Below are 24,730 nucleotides of genomic sequence, written 5' to 3'. Positions count from 1 at the left end.
GGGGGAGGTGGGAGGGGGGATCGGGATGGGGAATACATGTAACTCCATGGCTGATTCATGTCAATGTATGACAAAATCCACTGCAATGTTGTGAAGTAATTAGCCTCCAACTAATAAAAATAATTGAAAAAAAAAAACAACCTGCTACTCATCAATAGTTCCTGTTAGCAAGCTGAAGCGATAAGTTACAGACTTTGAGAAAATATTCGCAAACCACATATCTCACAAAGGATTTGTGTATAAAATATTTAAAGAACTTTCAAGTTGTAAGGGTAAACAAATCAAAACAAAAACTATCCAATTAGAAAATGGGCAACAGAAATGAACAGACTTCTCACTGAGGGAGATATGTGTAAAAAATATAAGCACTTAAATTAAATCCAATATCATTAGCCATTAAGGAAAGGTAAATTAAAACCACAATACAGTATCACTAAACACCTCTTAGAATGACTAATAAAAACATGCTGACAAGGATGTGGAGAAACTTGATCCCTCAATCATTGCTAGTGTTAACATAAAGTGGTACAGTCACTCATGAAAACAGATTTACCGTACATGAAACCATTTACCATACAAAGCAGCAATTTCACTCATGAGCAGTTATCCCTGAGTAATGAAAACCTTTGTTCATGCAAAAATCTATACACAAATATTCATAGCAACTTGATTCATAATAATAAAAAAGGGAAAATAACTCAAATATCCTTTGATCCATGAGCAGTTAAACGAACTGAGTTATCCATGGGGAATATAACTCAGCAACAAAAGGGGATGAAATATTGGCTAATGCAAACATTTGGAAAGACAATGCAGATTACATAGCATTCCTGAAATAAAGCCATTCAGTCAGTGGTGTTGGAGAAGAAAACGTATCATTGGTTGTCATATATATGTTTGTATTTGCAGAGTGGCTAAAACTGTAGCACTGGAGAGTCTGGATAATAGAACAGCTTTGCATCTTGATTGTTGACTGATTGATATCATTGCACAGACACACAAGCAGACACACAGCATACACACACATGCAAGTGAATGCATATATCACTGTTGACATCTGAATCTACTTTGTGGATTGTACAAATGTAAATTTCTTGATGTATTCTATTTATGCAAGCTGCTAAATTTGAGGGAGAAGTGTGAAGAATCTATGGGACCTCCCTGTACTTTTTTCAACTTTCTGTGAATCTAAAATTATTTCTAAATAAAGGTGTAAAGAAAATGTAGTGCATGTGCTGAAAGTTTGCTCAAGAACTCAAGCAAGTTCAAGAAACCTAGCAGACAATGGAATATTTAATCTGAGTTAAAGTAGTCAACACTGCCCTTCTACATAATACTAATTCCAAAGCAATGCATCAATGTAAGCTTTACATCTTTACATATTATTGAATGACTGATCTACATTGTAATCATAAGTAGGCTATGTTTAACAAATAAAAGCAAGCATAGCTACAAATAGGTAATCAAATATGACATTGGCCATAATTGTCAAATTATATTTTCTCAAGATGTCTCTCCCCTAGGCAAACAAACAAACAAAAAAAGACAACTAAGTCTGTTCTTAACATCTCCCCAAAATCTCTCCCTCAGAATGAATCTTCCTTAGTTTGTCCTTAGATCTGAGTCTTGTATTTAGAAAAAGAAAAGTTTTGAGGCATATGTATTATTTTCCCTTTCAAGGCTCCATAACAGAAACTCAAATAAGTATTTGACAGATTAGTTTATAGTCACGTCCACACTTTCTGACAAAATCTCTAACACAGAGGCATATATGTGTGATGTCTCAGTCCTACTTAAAGTCCTAAACAATACATAAGCTAGACCTGCACCTTCATAGCTTAATCACAGCTTACTCTTGTCTTGGAAATCATGTGTAAGTTTTGGAGTTAAATGATAATAATATTCCTCCCAAATTCCAAAACAGAATATAAGCAAGTGAGTCAAAGTATCTTTTTTCTTTAAGAATTTAGGTTGGAAATAAAATATTTAAAAATGGGCACACTATTCCTTTTTAAATGGCATTACTTTAACTTTACTGGAAAATAGAAAAAAAATTTTATTATGTTTTTGGCTAATCCAGAAAACATCAACTTTGCTTAATGGACAAAATAATGGGCAAAATATGGTCACATATTAATCAGTTTTAGGCTACTAACTGATGCCAGCTATGAAAGAAAAAAAAAAAAACAGATTTACAATAATTTTGAAAAATAATATCAAGATAATTCTCTTTATTGATGTGTATAAACTACAATTGTGACCAGAACTGTTCTCCTTGCTAATGCTAATTATTATCTTAAATTTAAGTTATCAGCTATCCCATACAAAATAATATCAATAAATAATTGTTTTCAATCATAAAATGAAGAACTCTACAATTAGCTACTGAAAATGACAAATATTTCATATCTAACACATTCTTTTATACTGCATATAAATATTAACAAATGAAAAGTAAATATTACTTTTATCATAAAGCTCAAAATAATTATCAAAAGTTTTCCAGCCCACAGACAAATATATCTAAACCAACACTTCACTAAAATCGTATCACCATTCACTACATAAAATGAGCAAGATGCATTTTCTTTGCTTGGCCTAGGTTATTTATTGCCTTGCCTCAGTGACAGTGATTGGTTATTTTAAGAATGAATCAGTTTAACTCATGCTCCTCTGCACCCAGTATATTTGATTAGATCTGGGGTGGATAGGTTTCTATTTCAGCATCTGCTTCTTTCAATTGGCTCTGGCAGCCTTGAGTACAATTTTGAGAAGAAATGTGAGGCTCAATGGGAAAGATTTGAGATATCTTCCAAGAGTGTGAGACTCAGTGTGTGCCAAGTGTCATGGCACAACAGCTAAGTATTTTTCTCTTTGGGTGAGACATGTAAATGCTATAAATATAAATGAGGATGAGCGCGCGTGTATCCTTTCCATAGTAAACCTCATCTTACTTAAAAGTAGAAGTCATAAAATCTGCAGCAAGTGCCTCTTTTAAAAACTTGCTGCAGAAGCTCCAGTCTTTCAATTTTCTCTAGTATTTATAGATGGTTTCTCCTTAAAAACACATATTACTAATTAACAACACATTTGAAATTAAGCACCTTACTTTTAATATTATTCTCAAGAACTTAAAAAATGTTGGGAAGTCTAATATAAAGCTTGCTTTGTTTGCCTGGAACAACAGGTTTGAATTATGCTGTGCAGGTCCACTCATATGCAAATTCTTTTCAACGGTAAACACTACAGTGCTGCAGGCATCACTGTTGGTTGAATCCTTGAAGCAGACAGTGGTTATGGAAGGTTCACTATAAAGTTGTACGGGAATTTTCCACTTCAAAGGGGTGAGCACGTCTAACTCCGACTTTGTCCAAGGTTCAACTGTAACGGTAATTGGGGATTTGATAACATCAAACTGAGTTTGTAATGTTACTATGTCTTACAGTGTATTGAACTCTGAATTAATACATGATTCTCTCCTAGAAGTGCTAAAATTACTGCATTGTAAGGACATTTTGATACTGCATAAGTGTTTATATCTGCATTTTAGGATACTCACTGTTTTTCAATTATGTAGTGGGGGTGGGGAGGGTGAGAGGCAAAGTTCCAGCTGTTTGTTATTTTCCTACTCTGCTTTCTCACCATTCCGAAGTAGCCAGATGGTTATAAATATTTAGGAATCTGAGGCATTTCAAAGTCATGAAATCTGTTACATTCTAAATACAAAAGCAACTTACTAATTCTCAGCTTGCATATTTTAAAATCAAGAACCATAGAAGCAATATATATATATATATATATGTACCTATACTATATATATATACATATATACACACATACACACACACATATATGGTGGTTTAGTTACTAAGTTGTGTCCAACTCTTGTGACCCCATGAGCTGTAGCCTGCCAGGCTCCACTGTCCATGGGTTTTTCCAGGCAAGAATACTGGAGTGGGTTGCCATTTCCTTCACCAGGGGACCTTCCCAACCCATGGACTGAACCCCACATCTATATATATCTATAACTACCTACCTATAACAACAGAAGCAATATACATGACTTTACCTATATCAATATCTATCTGAAAAAACTTTTCTTATTGTCCTATATGAACATCTTGATGATTCAATTTCAAACTGTAACAGAGGCTGAAATGTGGCAATAATAACTGTACCTCCCAGATTAGCTTTCCAAGACTTCTGTTTTACTGAACCCTTTTATGTATCCACCATCCTGCTAAGAATCTGAAGACAAATTACTTATAAGATGCAGAAACACACATCATGCCAATACATTACATGGCTTTCTCCATAATACTCTCCATTCTAACCCTAAGCCTAACCCTCTTTGCAATCTCTTTGGTTTATTTCATAGACTAGGCAAATGTTAACATAAGTACTTCAAAACAAAAAGCATTTCACTGAAACCATTTGTGAGGTTGTATTTTACAGCTTGTAGTGAACTTCATTTATAAGCTGTCAGCACTTTTGCAATATATAAAACTGACCACCACATTGCAAAGTTAGCAATTTCATATTATACTCACAGCCCATTAATGGATTTAGCTACAAGGGAGAAATGTTGTGGGGTGGGGGCAGGGGGGCGTTGTTCTGACATAGAGAAATGAAGATCTGTCACAACAGTGAAATTTAATTATAAGGTTGTTCAATTGCTTGAAATTACAAGCTGCAAAACAGAAAATACATCTATAGACATTTCACCATCTAAATTGAGTCACAGATACTTATTTTTCCATTTTCACTTATCTGACAGGGAACTAATATTGGTGAACACATATTTACCTAGGTTACTAAAGAAAGCAATTTCTTAGGTAACATTTCTAAAGACTCATCCTCTATGAAAGTCTTTGATTTAAGCTTCTGTGCTCATAAGATCTATTGTTGGTTTCCACATCAGAAAGGTATACACAGTACTCACAGATTACTTTAAAAGAACATAAAATCTCAGCTGTTATTAATAATTCTAAGTTCCAACAATACTTATGATTAAACACATTCAAGAATGTCCTATAACTTATTCAGAGAGTATAGTTAAATTTAACAAAATACAGGAAGTATATTCACAAAATATTGTGTATACCAAGATCAGAGAATAAATGGGTTTAAAACTCAAGTAAGGAAAGACTAATTAATTAATTAACTAATTAATTGAAGTATTATTTGTAATCTTGCTATTACATTATTTTGCTTCAAAAAATGGATAGTAGCAATTCTGGAATTTCTCTGGTTTTTTAATTAAGCTTCTAAATTTTTATTATAGTTCATTAATAGGCCTTGTTAGTAGGCAGAGGATTTCAACTTAAAAAGGCAATATGATAACAGCTTAAAAACAATTACAGACAGCACCATGACTAATGAATACTGCACAGACTTTTCTCTGCCAGAAAAATGAATCCACTTTGCTGTTCATCCTTAGCCTTGACATAGTGATATATAGCTTGTTTCCTGAAGTAGATTTAATGGTGTAGATTATTTTGCAGGCTTGAAAATAGCATGGAAAATCAGTATGTTGCTTCATGTCACACTGATGTGGCTTTATGTCTTGCCACCAAAAGAGAATTGGAGCATTACAGTCTAGTCAAAATATGGAAATACTTGACTCCTTTGATTTTTGTCTCTATGGTAGGTGTAGCTGGGGAGTGAGGGTGGGTGGGGAGTTAACTGGAAAACAATCAGTATAATCATTGGCGTTCTAATTATTCTTAGGAAAAGGGAAATCTTTTAAACAAAACAAGTTGAAGAGTGTTTTAAAAGTAAAAAAAATATTGAAATCATAGCTATCACTTTAAAGTCTCTTTTTTTAAGGGAGGATAATCAATTAATTCATAGAATTTAACTCTACCACATCTTCACATTCATTTCAGGCTCTACTACATTATATGCATTTAGTAAACAGACTAAACATACCACCTAAAACCAGCATTTGAATCATTTGTGATTCTGAATTGATGTATAAATATAAATGATATATATTGCCTTTCAAACAACTATTAATTATTATTTACTACACTGATATTTCCTAATATAATAAATTTTAGAAAAATAAGAGGAAAAAAGGCTGGAAACAGAATAAACTGATTTTTTGTTTAGTTTCATGGGTATATGCATTAGTGCTATGAAGAGAGCAGCAATTAAGATTAAAGTCTAAAAATGTGTATCTGATATGAAAACTGAGAGAAAAACAAGCTATTTTGGTCTATAACTGGGAGATTAAAGTTTATAACAGGGTACAATAGAATTATGTTACATTGGGCTGTCATATTTAGCAGACAGCCCAGCATGACCATAGCTAAAATTCTAGAGGTTTATATTGAATACATCCTTAATTCAAAAACATGTTGGAACAACACAAAATAAGTTTGATGAATGAAACAGGGCACTCAAAGCTGGTGCACTGGGATGACCCTGAGGGATGGGAGTGCGAGGGAGGTGGGAGGGGGGTTCAGGATGGGGACACATGTACATCCATGGCTGATTCATGTCAATGTATGGCAAAAACCACCACAATATTGTAAAGTAATTAGCCTCCAATTAAAATAAATAAGTTAATTAAAAAATAAGAAAAAATATAGCAGAAAGAAGACACAAAGGTGATCAATCTGAATAGATTTCTAGAAATCATATAGAGTATATTCTAAATACACATTTTTTTTCAAATTTTTTTAATCTTTTAAAATACACAAACATTTGAAAATTGTATCAGCCAAAACAAGAAGAATCTATTAGGAAAAGTAGTAATCTCGGTAAAAGGAACTTTGAAAATTAAAGGAATTACTGTAACATGCAGACAAGTGAAGTTTAGAGGGATAGTGAGCAAAATGGCTCATTATGTCACGATAGTGTCAAGATGGCAAGAAATGGGGGTATCAAAACTGAATGGAACATCATGGAAAGAAGTAACAAAAGATCAAAATGCAAAACAAAATGCCTATCTCAATAATTGTAATGATGTTAACAATTTCATTGTCTGGTGAAACTCGTGAGATAGTTTAAATTTTACCCACCTCTGTACTAAGAATTAATTTTAATCTGTGCTTGTGTTGATTTTATACTGATTTCAAAAATTCTAAGAGGATGGGTAAAAAGATAAGTCTTGCTCTTAAATTTAAATATGATAGCATGGCCAGGTGAGCCTGATCACAAGAGAAGTAGCAACACATATTTTATTATGTATAATGAAATTTACCAGTTACTAAAGAACTTAACAGAAATATAGATGGTAGGAACAAAGTAAAAAAATTAGAGTAGAATAAGAGAAAATTTAAGAATGAACAGAAAAAACAAGTCACAAATGTCTAAAAATCCCTGAGGAGTAGCTGTATTGCACAGTAGTGCACACAAGGGTCATGGATCTAGTCATCTACTAAATAAAGTTGCTGACCAGGATCAGTTCACTTTAGTTACTCAGTCATGTCCGACTTTCTGTGACCCCGAGGACTGCAGCACACCAGGCCTCCTTGTCCATCATCCACTCCCAGAGTGTACTCAAACTCATGTCCATTGAGTCGGTGATGCCATCCAACCATCTCATCCTCTGTCATCCCCTTCTCCTTTTGCCTTCAGCCTTTCCCAGCATCAGGGTCTTTTCCAGTGAGTCAGCTCTTCACACCAGGTGGCCAAAGTGTTGGAGTTTCAGCTTCAGAATCAGTCCTCTCAATGAATATTCAGGACTGATTTCCTTTAGGATTGACTGGTTTGATCTCCTTGCTGCCCAAGGGACTCTCAAGAGTCTTCTCCAATACCACAAGGCGCTGAACTTTTTTTATGGTCCAACTCTCACATCCATACATGACTACTGGAAAAATCATAGCTATGACTGTACAGACCTTTGTCAGTAAAGCGATGTCTCTGGTTTTCAATATGCTGTCTAGGTTTCTCACAGCTTTTCTTCCAAGGAGCAAGCGTCTTTTAATTTCATGGTTGCAGTCATCATCTGCAGCGATTTTGGAGCCCAAGAAAATAAAGTCTATCACTGTTTCCATTGTTTCCCCATCTATTTGCCATGAAGTGATGGGACTGGAGGTCATAACCTTAGTTTTTGAATGCAGGGTTTTAAGCCATCTTGATCACTCTCCTCTTTCACTTTCATCAAGAGGCTCTTCAGATCCTCTTTGCTTTCTGCCATAAGGTGGGTCTCATTTGCATATCTGAGGTTATTGATATTTCTTCTGGCAATCTTGATCCAGCTTGTGCTTCATCCAGTCTGGCATTTGGCATGATATACTCTGAATATAACTTAAATAAAAAAGGTGACAATATACAGCCTTGATGTACTTCTTTCCCAATTTGGAACCAGTCCATTGTTCCATGTCCAGTTCTAACTGTTGCTTCTAAGCTTCCATACAGATATCTCAGGAGGCAGGTAAGGTAGTCTCATATTCCCATCTTTTTAAGAATTTCCCACAGTTTGTTGTGGTCCACACAGTAAAAGGCTTTAGAGTAGTCAATGAAGCAGATGTAGATGTTTTGCTGGAACTCTCTTGCTTTCTTGATAATCCAACAGAGCTTGCAATTTGATCTCTGGTTCCTCTGCCTTTTCCAAATACAGTTTGAACATCTGGAAGTTCTCGGTTCACGTACTGTTGAAGCCTGGCTTAGAGAATTTTGAGCATTATTTTTCCAGTGTGTGATATGAGTGCAACTGTGAGGTACTATGAACATTCTTTGGCATTGCCTTTCTTTGGTATTGGAATGAAAAGATCTTTTCCAGTCCTATGGCCACTGCTGAGTTTTCCAAATTTGCTGGCATAACATTCTCCAAACAACAATATGCCAGTGGTAAAGATATATATTTTTCTGAAACATTTCACTACAAAAACATACAAAGCTTCAGATACCAAAGTATGGATATTCTCATTAAATTTTCTCAAAATATCAAATTCTGAACACATTAAGGGACATTTTTACAATTAAAAACTGCGTATTCAAGCCTCATGCTATACTAGTTGAAAAATGGTTATATAACATCTTGTTTTACATTACTGAGGTATCAGTTCAGTTTAGTTCAGTTCAGTCGCTCGGTCGTGTCCGACTCTTTGCGACCCCATGAATCGCAGCATGCCAGGCCTCCCTGTCCATCACCAACTCCCGGAGTTTACTCAAACTCATGTCCATCGAGTTGGAGATGCCATTGAGCCATCTCATCCTCTGTCGTCTCCTTCTCCTCCTGCCCCCAATCCCTCCCAGCATCAGGGTCTTTTCCAATGAGTCAACTCTTCGCATGAGGTGGCCAAAGTACTGGAGTTTCAGCTTCAGCATCAGTCCTTCCAATGAACACTCGGGACTGATCTCCTTTAGAATGGACTGGTTGGATCTCCTTGCAGTCCAAGGGACTCTCAAGAGTCTTCTCCAACACCACAGTTCAAAAGCATCAATTTTTCGGCACTCAGCTTTCTTCACAGTCCAACTCTCACATCCATACATGACCACTGGAAAAACCATAGCCTTGACCAGATGGACATTTGTTGGCCAAGTAATGTCTCTGCTTTTTAATATGCTATCTAGGTTGGTCATAACTTTCCTTCCAAGGAGTAAGCATCTTTTAATTTCATGGCTGCAATCACCATCTGCAGTGATCTTGGAACTCAAAAATATAAAGTCTGACACTGTTTCCACTGTCTCCCCATCTATTTCCCATGAAGTGATGGGACCAGATGCCATGATCTTAGTTTTCTGAATGTTGAGCTTTGAGCCAACTTTTTCACTCTCCTCTTTCACTTTCATCAAGAGGCTTTTTAGTTCCTCTTCACTTTCTGCCATAAGGTATACTTGTAAGGAAAAATAAGTTTTATAAACTAGGTTTTATTTAAATTGAGAGAAAAGTATCAAAAGATATTCTTGGAAATATAGATTTCTCTCTTCAGCTGAAAGCTAATCGTATGTGAGATTTAGATACCAAACTGAAATGAACCTTAGCTAACTCTTTCCATACTTACTAATACTCAGAAGGTAAAGAATCTGCCTGCAGTGAAAGAGAGGTGGGTTCACTTCCTGGGTGGGGAAGATCCCCTGGAGAAGGGAATGGCAACCCACTCCAGTATTCTTGCCTCGGAAGTCCATAGACAGAGGATTCTGGCAGGATTGTAGTCTGCCGGACTGTGAGCCTCCCTATAAATTTCTGCACAGGATCTCCAGTAAAAGTGTCCTGCAATGTTTAGTGACGGTTTATATTCAGTATTGGTTGGATTTCAAGTTATGGATACTAAGAAATTATTTGGTATTAAATTATTCTTCCTTTGAATTCCTTATCATATAGTTAACAATGTGTTTAAGAATTATTTTATAGTAGGAATAAGTAATAATTACTGTGCAATTATTTATTGTTTAGTATAAAATATGGCATATTTTATACTTCCTTTTAGTAGAATATTTATGACTATAAGGAAGAAATATATATATATATATAAAATTTCTCTTTTCCTTCTGTGTAACCAATATATTAAATAACTTTCAACAGTAGCTTCAGCATAACAGAAAGACCAGATGCAGATATCATTGAGTTAATCAAACAAAAGCAAATTATTCAGTGGTACAAAAGGAAGTCATGGCAGTCAGGATGCCTAGCAGAATGGTTAGCGATATTTCTCAGGACACTATTGCAAATGACCTACCCAAGTGATGCCACATTCGTACTGTTTTAGAAATTTAAACCATCTTCATAAAATGCAACAACAAAACATAGTATCATATAGAACATCACCCATAAGTTTATGTCTTATTTGTTAGTCTCCCCAAACCTACACAAGCTGACTCAAGCAAACTCCATTAAGAGTTGAGAGTAAGAGTGCCTTTTTTTTTTTTTTCTTTTTATTGGAGCATAATTGTGTTACAATTTTGTGATGGTTTCTGCTGTACACAACGTGAATCAGCTCTGCATATACATTCATCCCCTCCCTCTAGAGCCTCCCTCCATTCCCCACATCCCACCACTGTAGGTCATCAGAGCACCAAGCTCGACTCCCTGTAGTGTATAACAGCTTCCCACTACCCACTTATAACATTTTACACATGGTGGTGTCTACACGCCAACCCCACTCTCTTCATTTGTCCCATGCTCCCCATCTCTGCTGTATTCACATGTCCATTCTCTACATCTGTGTCTCTATTCCTGCCCTGGAAATAAGTTTATGTGTACCATTTTTTCTAGATTCCATATACATGTTAACAGGGATTCCTAGGATCATCCTAACAGGCTCTCAATATGTTATATGGACTATTTTAATTTCTTCTGCATTTCCGTCATTTTTAAAATATATTTATTCAGCTAATAACAAGTTCCTGGCATGTGTCAGGCATTAAGGACACAAGGGTAGGATTTAAGACCTAATCCCTAGCCTCAGGGAACTTTCAGTCTCTCTTTGAAACTACTTGATGAAAGTCAGTAGAGCCCTTGTATTTCATTTCCAGGGCAATAGAGACCAATGCTGACAAGATAGTGGGCATTTTTTCCATATATCTTTCATATTCGGAAATGAACCATTTTTGTCATTAAACATCATAGAGCTTCCTAACTTTAACAAATATGATAAATATTGACATAGATTAGAGAATATTGTGCAGCTTTATCCTTAGATTGTTATGGGTGTTAATCCTTCTTAGAGGTTTTCACACTTCAACTCTTCTTGTTTTGAGTTGTCATACATAATTCATTTAAGGATTTCAAGAGCAGAAAACTGTGAACTAAGAATACCTTAGTAAAATTTCAAGGAATAAAGGTGGATAAAAATCTGATTTATTTGTAAAGTAAATTTTATATATATATATACATATATATAGTTAACTGTACTACCCCTTTTAAATTAGGTCTATTTCTGCCCATATTCTGGGGAAAAATAAAATCTGTTCCTCAGTTTGGAAAAATGTTGAAAAGTCTCTCTCTTTTGTTTCTCATGCTACAGAAATCACGTATATTTAACTCTTTTCATAAGGAGATATCAGCACTAAAGAATCCGAATTTAATTTGATGAAGATGGAAAAGAGAGCCATTGAAAATTATTTTTTACTTTCCTAGTGATTCAGACCTCTGGGAATACACATTTGTGAAACACACAAATATATGAAATACACACATGAAACAAATACAAAATATGTGAACCATGGAATACCTATGTGAAACAGGTGCATACAAAAATATTTTAATTAATTTTTCTGAAACTGGACACTTGATGTGAAGAGCTGACTCATTAAAAAGACCTGATACTGGGAAAGACTGAAGGCCAAAGGAGAGGGGGTGGCAGAGGATGAGATGGTTAGCTGGCATCACTGACTCAGCTAACATGAGTTTGAGCAAACTCCAGGAGATAGTGAAGGACAGGGGAGCCTGGTGTGCTACAGCCCATGGGGTCATAGAGAGTCAAACACGACTTAGTGACTGAACAACAACACTTTATCTGTTACAAACATTTTCTTTATATGTGTTTATTTATACACGTGTGTGTGTGTGTGTGTATATATATATATATATATATGTGTATATATATATATATGTATATATATACATACATATAGCATGGCTTATTTAAAATCTTGACATAACTTTGCATATCCTTTTAAAAGTTTTAAATTAAGATGTGCATTGTAGCCAGCAAGAATTAAGTGTTCCTATTTAGATATAAAGGGATGTTTTAGTTATCTATTTTGTATTTGGATATCAAAGATTGGCTATACACAAAAATAAATTGTTAACAAAACATCAATAATCCAATATTTGATTTTTAGATAAAATTATACCTGTAATGCATTTAGGAGGTGACATCAGTATTACCTTGTACATCTGAAAATGACTGTATTTTTTTTTCCTCCCTTCTTCCATCATCTGTTATATAGTAAAGTGAAAGTCGCTCAGTCGTGGGACTCTTTGTGACCCCTTGGACTATACAGTCTATGGAATTCTCCAGGGGATCTTCCCAACCCAGGGATCGAACCCAGGTCTCCTGCATTGCAGGCTGATTCTTTACCAGCCTAGCCACAAGGGAAGCCCACTACTGTATAGAAGACTACTTATTTCCAGAGTTAAATGATATGATTTATCTGAGAAAATATAATCTTTGCTTTTATTAAGGAAATATTTTTCTATTATAATGTGATCTGTGGCTAACTGAAACTGGAAAAATATTTATCAATGACTATGAGGCTTAAACATCTCCCTGACGAATCCATTTTAAGATAAAGGATAGCAGACATATTTTTGGTGGTGGTTTAGTTCCTAAATCACGTCTGACTCTTGTGACCCTTTGCACTATAGACTGCCAGGCTTCTCTGTCCATGGAATTTCTAAGGCAAGAATATTGGAGTGGGTTACCATTTCCTTCTCCAGGGAATCTTCTGGACCCATGGATTAAACCCTCAATTCCTGCATTATAGGTGGATTTTTTTTTACCACTGAGGTAGCAAGGAAGCCATAGTAGATATATAGGTCTTCATAAAAATCTTTTAGAAGTAAGTCTTGTTCTGCTTTTCCTGGGCTCACAACTAAACTACTTTTGTCAGCCTTTGCATTTAGAAATGGCCATATGATAATTTGCCAGCGCACTGAATTTTCTGTTTGGGAATATTTAATCCTATTTCTTTTCTGTTGACTGGATAGTGACATCCAAGATGAATGAAGTCTTATGTTGACTGTGACTTCAGGTAACCTGAATCTCTAAATGACCAGACTAGAATAGATATTTCACCTAGTGACCTGGAATTATGTTGAGCTATTGAATAAAGACCCTAAGTATTTACCCCTATGACTCATGACCTATCATGGGTAAGCTTCAAAGCTGGACTTTACGCTATCTGAGGTGAGGGTTTAGGTCTCTCCAGTCTTACTCACATGCTCTTACTGCCAGACACATACCAGAAACTTGACTGGCACCAAGGAATACTGACTGAATGAATAAAAAAGAACTGTGGAGGGAGGTTCATAACACTGTACAGGTGGTGGTGACCAAAACCATCCCAAAGGGGAAAAAAAAAATGCAACAAGGCACAATGGTCATCTGACGAGGCCTTACAAGTAGTTAAGAAAAGAGGAGAAGTGAAAGGCAAAGAAGAAAAGGAAAGATATACCCAACTGAATGCAGAGTTCCAAAGAATAGCAAGGAGAGATAAAAAAAAAAAAAAGCCTTCTTAAATGACCAATGCAAAGAAATAGAGGAAAACAGTAGTATTGGAAAGACTCTAGAACTCTTCTAGAAAATTTAGAGATGTCAAGGGAACATTTCATGCAAGGATGAGCACAATAAAGGACAGAAACAGTGAGGACCTAACAGAAGCAGAAGAGGTTAAGAAGAGATGGTAATAATATACTGAAGAACGATATAAAAAAGATTTTAATGACTCAGATAACCATGATGGTGTGGTCACTCAAGTAGAGCCAGATATCCTGGATTGTGAAGTCAGGTGGGCCCTGGGAAGAATTATTACGAACAAAGCTACAAAGGAATTCAGACTGAGCTATTTCAAATCCAAAAAGATGATGCTGTGAAAATGCTGCATTCAAAATGCTAGCAAATTTGGAAAACTCAACAGCGGCCACAGGACTGGAAAATGTCACCTTTCATTCCAGTTTCAAAGAAGGGTAATGCCAAAGAGTACTCAAACTACTAGACAATTGAGCTCATCCCACATACTAGCAAGGTAATGCTCAAAATCTTTCAAGCCAGGGTTCAACAGTACATGAACCAAGAACTTACAGATGTTGAAGCTGGATTTAGAAAAGGCAGAGGAACTAGAGATCAAATTGCCACCCTCTACTGAATCATATGTTAAGCAGGAGAATTCCAGGAATACATCTACTTCCTGCTTCATTGACTACACTAAAGTCTTTGTGTGGATCACAACAAACTGTGGAAAATTCTTAAAATGACAGGAATTCCAGACCACATTATCTGCCTCTTGAGAAGTCTGTTTGCAAGTTTGGAAGCTACAGTTAGAACTGGACATGGAAAAATGGACTAGTTCAAAATGAGAAAGGAGTATGTCAAGACTGTTTATTGTCATATTGCTTATTTAACATCTATGCAGAGTACATCATGCAAAATGCCAGACTGAATAAATCACAAGCTGGAATCAAGATTTCCAGGAGAAATATCAACCCCAGATATGAAGAGGACAGAAGGGATGAAAAACTAAAGAGCTTATAGGTGAAGGTGAAAGAGGAGAGAGAAAAAACTGGCTTAAAACCCAGCTTTCAGAAAACTAAGATTATGGCATCCAGTTTCATCACTTAATGGCATAGATGGGGGGAAAATGGAAACAGATGGAGACTTTATTTTCTTGGACTCCAAAATCACTGCCGATGGTGACTGCAGCCAAGAAATTAAAAGGCAATTGCTCCTTGGAAGAAAGTTGTAGCAAATCTAGCCAGCATATTAAAAAGTAGAGACATCACTTTGCCGTCAAAGGTCCATCTAGTCAAAGCTATGGTTTTTCCAGTAGTCATGTATGAATGTGAGAATGGATCATAAAGAAGGCTGAGCACCAAAGAATCGATGCTTTCGAACTGTGGTGCTGGGGAAATTCGTGAGAGTCCCTTGGACAGCAAGGAGATAAAACCAGTCAATCCTAAAGGAAATAAGTCCTGAATATTCATTGGAAGGACTGATACTGAAGCTGAAACTCCAACACTTTGGCCACCTGATGTGAAGAGCCAAATCACTGGAAAAAACCCTAATGCTGGGAAAGGTTGATGGCAGAAGGAGAAGGGGGCAACAGAGAATGAGATGGTTGGATGGAGTCATTGATTGAATGCATATGAGTTTGAGCAAACTCCAGAAGATAGTGAAGAACAGGGAAGCCTGGAGTGTTACAGTCCATGGGGTCACAATGAGTCAGACACGATCGAGTGACTGAACAACAACAACTTATACTCTATTTAAAATTTGCAAATATTAATTTTCCCATTTATTTTTCTGTTTGTAATCTAAGAAACCTACTTTTGAATGTGATGAAACATTTTATCTAACATTTATTTAAACAATGTGAAATAACATTTGGATTATTTTAATTGTTTAGTTATTGTCATTACATGTGCCTTAAACATATTTTCCATATTTAGGGCAGTTTCTTGGAGATGGATTTCTAGAAGCGGAGAGGATGAACAAAGGATATATGCATTGAATCGCTTTTATCACATATTGTGAAACTGCCTTCTAAATGCTTAAAGCCAACAGAGAGTGCCGTCATAAGAGGGTGGCCACTTCAACACGTGGGTCTTCCCTGGTGCAGATGGTAAGAACCTGCCTGCCATGCAGGAGACCCAGGCTCGATTCTTGGGCTGGGAAGATCCCCTTAAAAAGGGAATGGCCATCCACTCAAGTATTCTTGCCTGGAGAATTCCATGGACAGAGGAGCCTGGAGAGCTACCGTCAGTGGGATCACAAAGAGTCAAACATAACTGAGCAACTAACACACAAACTTCAACACAATGCAACTAGATCTGGATTTTGTTTCAAAGTTAAACTTGGAGAAAATGATATCTCATCTTGGCATAATTTTATACCATCAATTATATGTAAGAATAGAATTCATAGTGGTTACATTCTTTGCAATTATATTCTCTGTTTTACCTGTTTCCTACTGTCTTTTTGATTCATTTAATGTTTCTATACATTATTTATATAATAAAGTCATTTTAAAATAATGATTATAGATTATTATGTTTTCCATTTTTTTAATGATAGCATAATAAAATTGTTGGCCCTTCATTAAGACTGTAGCAAATATTTTATTAGTATCATTTATTTTTTTAATTCCTTTGAGAGTTGTTTATAGTTTAGCAAACATAACCAATTTTTTCACTCAGCAATATTTCTCTCTAAAAATTTTAGTTTATATTAATTTTCCCTCCCATAGGCATTATAAATATTCCATTAAAATCCCATTTAGTTTTCTATGATCTACCCTTTTGCAATTAATTCCCAGTATATTATTATTTTGTTTGAAGAGGTAAGATTTTGATTTCTCCAATACTGTCATAATTCTAGAATATTCTCTTTAACTTTGAATGTGAGGTCTGCTTTATTGTATGCTAAATGTTATATGTAAGATTATTTATTTAAATTATTTACTTATGAAATATTCTCTTACCTTTGCCTCTTGTGTCTTACACATAAGCATCAGATTCTAGTTTTTAAAGACGGAAATATATTTTCAAGTCACATTTGCTATTTATAAACATCTAATAAATTAATTTGAAAAGAGCATATCATATAAACCCACTTGATAATATGTACTTAATGGATAAATTAATTAAATATAATTAGTAAATGGTAAATCCAGAAAATGGTAAATGTGTAAGTTACAAAAAGCAAAAAAATGTCATACAATTCATTTTTTAAGGTTATTTGACAAATTTATTCTGGTGGTATCAAACTCTATGTCAAATCTTACTACTGTATATTTTCCAGGAACATCTTAAGGAGATTCCATGTAATGTTTAAGTCTCAGAGAAACACTATTTAATGTGTCCATTATACATGACCCATTCAAAATGAAATGACTGTTCACTAATTTTACCAAGGAAAGATATTCTTGAGCTTTTTGTCCTCTCCCTTTTATGACTCACTATAATCACAAAGGAACACATTGTATTTCCTTGGATACGAGATTTTTACCATTTATTTTTTAAGCTTAAATTTGACCCAGATTACTGCTATTAAGAGAGATGAAAAGAGAAAAAGAACAGAAACAGCAAAAACAAGCCTTAAAAAGCACAGTTCATGTGGACAGGTCAATCCCTACATTCTTGTTCATTCATTTAGATCACATAATTCTTCACATAAAACCATGAGTTTATGTTCATTTATGAAATTTTTAACAAATCAGTTTGTTTCTTGCACTTCTACAACATATTTTCATATGCTATTCTATGCATTTAAAAAATAGAATAAAAATCATTAAATGGTTTTTATTTTAATCTAATCTTTCACTTTAAGGTATAAAACAAAGACACTGCTGGTATGAAAGACAAAGACAGAAAGTAGTTCCCAGAATTTTTAAGTGATTATGAAGTCTATCTTTGACTAACTTTTCTGAGAGCTGTATTACAGAATATCAAAAGAGAACACATCAAGAATATTTCCATATGTTGTTTTAGAAAATGTATTCAGCCAGTTCAGTAGTTAATGACAGCACATAATTATTTAGTCATGCAGATAAGTTGAAATTAACTTGAAAAAACATTTGTTAAGTATAATCTAGAACTATATATTTAGATCCTAAAAAATGTTGATGTGTTTTGAGTAATTTCATTATAAGAATTAAGCCAGGGAAATAACTAGAAATGCAAAAAAAAAAAGATGAACAAAAATGACCAAAGCAATTTTGGCAGTAGCAATAAACTAAAGATCCAGATGTAGTAGCTTGGATAAATGCATTTTCATATATCTCTGCAATAGACAAAAGCATTTAATTACATTATTTTGAAATATTTAAGGCTATTTAGAACATCCACTGAAGTATTATTTGGTGCCAACATACTTAAAACACATGTTAACGTGCAATATGGAACATAATAAAGTCATTTTACTTATATGTTCTTTGAAGAATATTTACATGTTCACAGAAATTATCTTTGAGTGGTGGGCTCATAGTGCATTTTGTACCTTATGCATTTTCTACACTTACATTAAAAAATAAAATTATGTTACTTTACATAAAGTTAAATATAAGTGAACAAGGTAAGCATACCTTAATGCTATAAACTATTCTATAAAAATTTAAACTTCAATTTTCTGAAAATTTACAAAAAATAACAAGTCCTATTTCAATATGTGTGAACAAGTGTAAAAACATCTAAGTATCTTTGTGGGCATATAAGGTGGGCTGACACAATGGATTTTCTCCACAATTCTGACAAGCAAGAGAAACTATTAAACACTTAGATCTCAAGTAAACAACCTAACCTCTAGGAACTAGAAAAAGAAGAACAAACTAAACCTAGCATTAGCAAAGGGAAGGAAGTAATAAAGATCAGAGTAGAAATAAATGCAAGAGATGAGATAATAATAATAGAAAGGATCAGTGGAATTAAGAATTGGTTTTCAAAAAGATAAATTGACAAATATTAACTAGAATAAGGGGAAAAATAGAATTTTCAAAGAAATAAAGTTAGAAAATAAACAACAGACATTACAGCTGACTCTACAGACATATACAGGGTCATAAGCAACTACTATGAACAATCGTATATCAACGGATGGGACAAAGTAGAAGTGTTTAAATTTCCAGAAGCAAAATTTTTTAAGACTGAATCTGGAGGAAATTCTGAACCAACCAACAAGGAGCAGAGAGAGTCAATCATGTCAATCAGTAATGAAAACCTTCCAATACAGGAACAAAAACAACCCACCCAGGACCAGCTTCACTGGCTAATTGAACTCTGCTATGTACACAATTTTTTTAGATGGTTTGTAATTTTAGTATATATTTAAAATCTTATAGAAAATTCTCCTGATACAGATGAACACAATAAAAATAATTTTAATAAGACTAAAATAAACAGTATTATATATAGTAGCAAGGGCTTCCCTTGTGGCTCAGCTGGTAAAGAATCCGCCTGCAATGAGGGAGACCTGGGTTCAATCCCTGGGTTGGGAAGATCCCCTGGAGAAGGGAGAGGCTACCCACTCCAATATTCTGGCCTAGAGATTTCCATGGACTGTGTAGCCCATGGGTCTCAAAGAGTCAGACACGACAGAGTGACTTTCGCTTTCACTTTCATATGGCAGCAAAGGGCCTACTGAAGTTGAATCCCTGAGCTAGAATTATGGGATTGACTTTTTAGATCATTTTCACTAAGCAGATTGGTTAGTCTATACAGGTTAGCTTTACAGGTTATCACCAATTGTACTGTTCCATAGGCTGTATTTCCCCATGTGGTTAAGTTTACAGAGAGGAAGGAAAAGAGTAAATGACTAGAAAAAAGGGAAAGGGGCTACATGGTTGTGGGGAAGAGAACATTACTAGACAGAACAGAATTTCCTAATGACTTGTCTGTTCATGTCAATAAAGAGCAATATCCATCTCTGTGACATGTACATGATAGAGAAGGTGTGAGCACAGTACATGGAATACAGGGCTTTGTTTCCTTTTTGTACAACGACAACAACCGATAGTAAATACTGAACAGATGGTATGTGGCTATCATAAAAAAAAAAAAAAGGAATGTGTTTTCAGGAAGGAAAATAAATTCATTTTATTTTGTGACTTTTGACTACTACATGTTCTAATTTGACTTGTATGTTAAAGGAATGACAATAGAAATATCACTTTTGAAACTGGGTACACGACTGGAGCTGACTGGTCATTAAAACATTATATACATATTTCTGGGCAGTTCTGTTCAGATCACTTAATTTATTTATGCTGTTGTTTAATCACTAAGTCGTTCCGACTCTGGCACCCCGTAGACTGTACCCCACCAGGCTTCTCTGTCCATTGGATTCCCCAGGTAAAAATGCTGGAGTGGGTTGCCATTTCCTTCTTCCAGTTATCTTCCTGACTCTGGCAGGTGGAGTTTTTCCCACTGAGCCAATAATTTATTTATGATGAGACATAAGTAATACATCAGATAATGCTCTTGCTCAGAGAAAAACATATGTCATATATAAATGTTAGTTGCTCTTATAATCTTTAATCATTAAAAATATGGTAACTTGAGAGAAGATAAGGCTCCTCTGTCCATGAGGTTCTCCAGGCAAGAATACTGAAGTGGGTTGCCGTGCCCTGATCCAGGAGATCTTTCCAACCCAGGGGTTGAACTCATGTCTTTTTTGTCTCCTACATTGCAGGTGGATTCTTTACCCACTGAGCCACCGAGGAAGCCCTATACACATATAATCAATAATAAAAAAAAAAATGTAGGCAATGCATTTAATTAGTAGCTCTGATAAGCTACATTAGTTTCAAAATATTCTCACATTTTTGAAAGAGTTGATTGTAAAATAAAGGATATTAGAATATACCTTAAAAAAAAAGTATGATTATATTGGGTATGCTTCAGCTCTAAATGTCAAAATGAAATTGGATTTACTAATTCCGAACCAACCAATAAAAATGTGTATCATCCACATGACATATTCAAGAACAATCCAGGGAGACATGCAGGCAAAGTGAATAATGTGATGTTTGCCCCCAAGCAGTTTGTAGAATACTTGGTTGCAAAAGAAAAAATCAATAGGTATAAACATATAATGATAAAAGAAATGGAGAATAAATGCTACAAAAGCTATTGTAAACCAAATAGGGGAGATTAAGAATATTCATCAGTGATACTGAAATTAAAAAAATTGATTTTCTCAAGATACATTAATGATAAAAATAATAAGTTTGAAACAGATCAGAAAAGGAATATTCAACTATTATTTCAGATTTCTCACTTTACAAAAATCCTGGGGTGGTCAGTGTTATGAATAGAAAAATTGAATGGTTAAATTGCTGGAATAGAAATGATGAAGACCCACTTTTCACTGAGTGCCTTCTCTATACTTAACACTGTGTTCTGTGCAAGAACATTTTAATCCTTTCAGCTAGAGTGGTACATATTTCATACATAGAAAATTAAATAATGTGCCTGTGGTGATACAAATATTAATGTAATCAAGCTTCAAAACAATGTCTGCCTAATTTCAAATCACATACTTTTAATATTACATCCTGTTGGTCTTAGAAAAAATAAAAAAAACAAAGAGCTCATATTATTTATATTTAAGTTATAAAGATATATATTTAAGTTATTAAGATATAAAAATGATACAGATATTTAAGTTATAAAGATGGGCTTCCCTGATAGTTCAGCTGGTAAAGAATCTGTCTGCAATGCAAGAGACTCTGGTTCAATTCCTGGTTCGGGAAGATATGTGGGGAAGGGATAGGCTACCCATTCCAGTATTCTTAGGCCTCCCTTGTGGCTCAGCTAATAAAGAATGCAGGAGACCTGGGTTTGATCCCTGGGTTGGGAAGATCCCCTGTAGAAGGGAAAGACTACCCACTTCAGTATTCTGACACTTGAACACAACTGTGTGACTTTCACTCTAAAGATAAATCAAAACTCTTGGACCACAAAAGAGGCATCCTGTGAGTGAGTGAAGTTGCTCAGTCAGTCTGACTCTTTGCAACCCCATGGACTGTAGCCTACAAGGCTTCTCTGTCCATAGGATTTTCCAGGCAAGAGTACTGGAGTGGGTTGCCATTTCCTTCTCCAGGGGAATCTTCCTGACCCAGGGATTGAACCCACGTCTCCGTATTGTAGATAGAGGGTTTGTTTATAAATTAATTCCCTGTAGACTATTGTAAGTATTTAAAAATCTAAGTGTGTTATATACCTAATTAGTTTGAGAGAAAGGCCAAGAACATCTGGGGGAGAAAGTCTGTTCATTGCTGGATGTAAAAGATCAGATCAGAGGTTTAAGGACAGAGCTAGATACATGGAGACATAAAATTACATGAGTGATACCCATGAAAGTTGATCTGCTGAATAGGGACTGAGAAGACAGAAGCAAATGGTCAATAAAAGAGCACTGGGGCATCTAAGATGCTACAGATTCAAACTGAGAAGAGTTAAAGGGACTCAAAATGAGGTAGACAGGAAAAAGCAAATCAATGAACAAAAATATCATAAATTATAAATAAGTAACAAAACCTCACAAGAGTGAAAAAGTATTTTCCCTACAAATTACTAATGTTGCTATAGTCCAACAGTCTTTATACTGAGAATGAATTAATAATAAATATGCATTTGGACATTTCAGTTAAATTTACCAGTAAGACAGGATGTTCTTCTGTCCCAAGATACACTTTTGCATAAGCAGTTTCATCTAATATCACAAGTGAGAAGAAAATCCAAATTTTAAAATATAAATAATCAAGTAAATTGGCATATAGTACAGGAAATCCTCTAACATTATCTCAAGTGTTAAATAATATCATATTATTTTGCCATTTAAAATGTTATGTAATTTTGTGGATAAAATGAAGCCTGCCATAAAAGAGTTAACTGAATGAAAATTAAAACACTAAGCTCATTAGGCTCATAGGAATATACTTCATAAAATTTTTTGAGATTCTTAGGAAAATAATTTCTAATATTTATTTACACTTAAAAAGTTGTTTACATTTGAAATATATGTTAGCATGTTAAAAATGTTTGCACAGCCATATAAGATCAATTTGATAATTTAAAGTAGAAGGAATACAGCCCGACTAGAATTTCCAGTGATGATAACTTGATACATACACATAAAGGAAACAACTTTTATACTGAAGAGTTAGGTATACTAAAAATGGATTTTTAGTGATTCTATTTTATAAGACAATGAAATTGTTTATTAAGTTTGTACAGGGATCCCATATCCATATCTAACTGCTAGAACATAAGTCTTCCCTATTTTAACATGACAATTTTAAGATAACTCATCAAATTAAAACAAAGCAAGTTTACTAATTAGATGAGTTTATCAGACAAAAATAAATTAAAATATTTGGCATTCAGCATGTATAACACAACAAATATGGAAAGTGCTTATTCATAAGTAAATATCTTACAGGCAAATGTTTCCTACTATAGGTACTAAACCAGTATTTCACAAGAATGGTTTGTAGTTTTTCATTTATTCCACAGCTGCTGTATAGGGATTAATTACACACATTACTCATAATCAGGGAAAGAAAAAAAGAAAAACAGTTTCTGGTTGGAAGCTGAGTTTAAATACAGTCTCAGAATCTCCTTCATAAGAAAGCATGGAAAGACTATTTGGTTGTGCCCAATATTCCAACAGTATTACAAAAGAAAGTTTTAAAGGTAAAAGAAATGCAAGTATTTGCCTTTTGGCATCCAAACTACTATGTTTTGGTGGTGAATAACTATCCTTATACTCATTAATAAGGGATGATACAAAGAAAAGTGTTATTTATTCCTCTTGTGTCCCTATGGTGGCATTATCTACAAACAGCATTTCAAGCCTGATTCATATTTTAAAGATGATGAACAAAATGAATGAGATTGCTTATTTTTAGCATGGTCTTTGTTCTTATAATTTATACACTATCCTCACAAGTTGTAAAGCATAATTTGTTATTCTAGCATCCTAAATATATAGTATACTGTATTTACACTGCATCTACTTGGAAAACTGTTAATCAAGAAAATGTTCATAGATTATCAAAATTTCCAAATCTATAAATTCAGAAAGCCTTTCTTTTTCTATCATTAAAGGTCTGCATCTAATGCTTAGAAATTATTTTCAAATATTCAGGAAAATAAAGATGGTTAGTTATCAATAAACAAATATGGCAAGTGAAACAACTGATGAATTCACTTGTAGGGCACAAATGTTAAACACATTATTCTTTTGATTGTACTGTAGTTTTAAGTATTAAAAATATAGCTTGAGGAAGAACACAATAATTCCCTATGTGTATGCCAGCATGCCTAAAATGAACAAGGCCATCAATAACATTAGTAAATATCATACAATGATGTGGAAGTGTAAATTAGTACAACCACTTTGGAAAAGTATTTGGCTGTATTCATTAGTAGTAAACATATGCATATCCTAAAACACAGCATTCTCTATCCTGTATATACCCAACAATAGGGCATACACATGGTCTCCATAAGTCAAATATGGGGATATTCATTGCTGTTTGTTAATACTTAATAATTGGAAACAGTCCAAATGCCCTTGAATGGTAGAATGGATAATATGGTCTATGCATACAA

At 34.5% G+C, this 24,730-nt stretch overlaps 1 protein-coding gene across 4 annotated transcripts in view; it reads right to left on the bottom strand.

Moving 5' to 3' along the window:
* Positions 1–24,730, bottom strand: part of CDH18 (cadherin 18) — a 1,203,920-nt gene that overhangs the window by 503,077 nt on the left and 676,113 nt on the right. The window lies entirely within an intron of this gene.

The sequence above is a fragment of the Cervus elaphus genome, chromosome 25 (assembly GCF_910594005.1).
Source record: "Cervus elaphus chromosome 25, mCerEla1.1, whole genome shotgun sequence".
NCBI classification, from domain to species: domain Eukaryota; kingdom Metazoa; phylum Chordata; class Mammalia; order Artiodactyla; family Cervidae; genus Cervus; species Cervus elaphus.
Note: the sequence above shows the minus strand (reverse complement) of the source record. Positions and strands in the feature narration are given on the sequence as shown.